Source organism: Propithecus coquereli, unplaced genomic scaffold, assembly GCF_000956105.1.
Source record: "Propithecus coquereli isolate 6110/MARCELLA unplaced genomic scaffold, Pcoq_1.0 Scaffold59, whole genome shotgun sequence".
NCBI classification, from domain to species: domain Eukaryota; kingdom Metazoa; phylum Chordata; class Mammalia; order Primates; family Indriidae; genus Propithecus; species Propithecus coquereli.
Window position 1 is genome coordinate 7030423 of NW_012151840.1, and position 2623 is coordinate 7033045.

The following is a 2623-nucleotide window of genomic DNA, read 5'->3' on the forward strand; positions in this document are numbered from 1 at the left end:
TCTGCCTCAGCCTCCCAAGTAGCTGGGACTACAGGCATGTGCCACCATGCCCGGCTAATTTTTTCTATGTATTTTTAGTTGTCCAGCCAATTTCTTTCTATTTTTAGTAGAGATGGGGTCTCACTCTTGCTCAGGCTAGTCTCGAACTCCTGCGTTCAAATGATCCTCCCGCCTTGGCCTCCCAGAGTGCTAGGATTACAGGCGTGGGCCACCGCACCCGGCCAACTATACAATCATTAATCAGATCTTAATTAATGGTTCCTTTCTGTCCACTGCCAGTTTTCTCACTCCTTGTGTGTTTGTCAGAGTTCCATTTTTATCCCATCTCTAATCTTTCTCCTCTTATCCTCTCCCAAAGATTCAATTATCAGTTACATTCGAATTTATTCAGGTTGGATATCCTAGTTTTCTTTTTTTCCACCTTCCATCTATTTATCAAATCCTATAGACTTCTACCTAGAAATCTCTTGCATTCTTTTTTTTTTTTTAAGGCAAGCATGAAAATGTTTATTGAGGAGAGAAAGATAGGATTATAGGGCAAGAGCAAGGTATAGGTTTACAGAGCTTGATACATACACCACAGATGACAACCAGACACACTGACACACAGCGAAGGGAGAGCCAAAGGGCAGGCCAAAAGGCTCTTACATTCTTTTCTTCTCATTTCTCTTGTCCTCTATCTAATTGAAGTTATTACCTCTCTAATGAAATACTGTACATATCAACAGAATTACAACCAGCCTCCTAGTCTCTATAGCTTATATACCATTATCAGATTAATCTGGTTCTCCTCTTCTCAAAAACAAAATGAAACAAACAAAAAAACTTTGTTATTCCTTGTTACCTACCAAGTTAAGTAAAAGCTGGCTTTTAAGCCTCTTCAAAATGATCTCAATGTAACTTCCCAATATTATCTCAAATGCCTTCCCTTCATGGTTCCTTGGGCCCCAACTTTTTTTTTTTTTTTTCAGAAAGAGAGTCTCGCTCTGTTGCCCAGGCTGGAGTGCAGTGGCATGATTATAGTTCACTGCACTCTCCAACTACTGGGCTCAAGTGATCCTCCCATCTCAGCCTCCGGAGTAGCTGGGACTACAGGCATGTGCCACCGCACCCAGCTAATTTTTTTTTTTTTTTTTTTTGAATAGAAACAGGTCTCACTATGTTGTTCAAGCTGGTTGAACTCTTGGGCTCAAGCAAGCCACCTGCCTCAGCCTCCTGAGTAGCTAGCTGGGACTACAGGTGTGTGCTACCATGCCTGGCCTGGAAAAATAATTATTGAACACCAACGTTCCGATGATATTGACATGGCTCAAGATACTTCTGCTTGACATGATAGTGAAGCTATCAACAAAGAAAAAAAAAGATATTTCTGGAATTTCATCAGGTAAGCCACTTACAGAGAGGGAAAATCAGTCTAACCACTTAGCTAAGAAAGCTAAGAAAGCTAGCTTGGTTATCTCACTTTATTCTCCATTGTAAATTCCAAATGGCTTTTTCAAATAGACTTTATTTTATTTAGAGCAGTTTTAGGTTCACGGTAACTGTGTGAAAGGCACAGAGCTTTCCCATATACCTCTTGACCCTACTCATGCATAGCTTCCCCCTTTACCAACATTCACTAGATTGGTACATTTGTTACAACTGATAAACCTGCACTGACACATCATTATCGCCCAAGGCCTACAGTTTACATTAGGGTTCCCTCTTGATGGTGTACATTCTGAGTTCGGACAAATGTATAATGGCATGTACCTACCACTATAGTATCATACAGAGTAGTTTCACTACCCTAAAAATCCTCTGTGCTCTGCTTATTTATCCCTTCCTGTCTTAGCCCCAGGCAACCACTGATTTTTTTACTGTCTCCAGAGTTTTGCGTTTTCCAGAATGCCATGTAGTTATTATAGAATCACAGTATGTAGCCTTTTCAGATTGGCTTTTTCACTTAGTAATATGAATTTATGTTTCCTTCATCTTTTTATGGCTTGATAGTTCAGTTCTTTTTAGTGCCGAGTAATATTTCACCATCTGGATGTACCACAGTTTATTTAGATATTCACCTGAAGGACACCTTTGTTGCTTCCACATTTTGGCAATTATGAGTAAAGCTGCCATAAACATCTGTGTGCAGCTTTTTGGGTGGCTAGGTTTTCAACTCCTTGGGTAAATACCAAGGAGCACAACTGCTAGATCATATGATAAGGGTATGTTTACTTTTGTAAGAAATCACCAAACTGTCTTCCAAAGTGGATGTACCATTTTGCATTCCCACCAGCAATGGATGAGGGTTCCTGTTCTACAATCTCACCAGCATTTGGTGGTGTTAGTATTCTGGATCTTGGCTATTTTAACAGGTGTACAGTGGCATCTCGTTTTAATTTGCATTTCCCTTATGACATATGATGTGGAGCATTTTTCCGTATGCTTATTTGCCATCTCTGTTATCTTTTTTTTTTTTTTTTTAGTAGAGACTGGGTTCTTGCTCTTGCTCAGGCTGGTCTCGAACTCCTGACCTCAAGCAATCCTCCCACCTCTGCCTCCCAGAGTACTAGGATTACAGGCGTGAGCCACTGTGCCAAGCCCTCTCTTTTTTGATGGAGTGCCTTTTGAGGCCTTTGGGTTA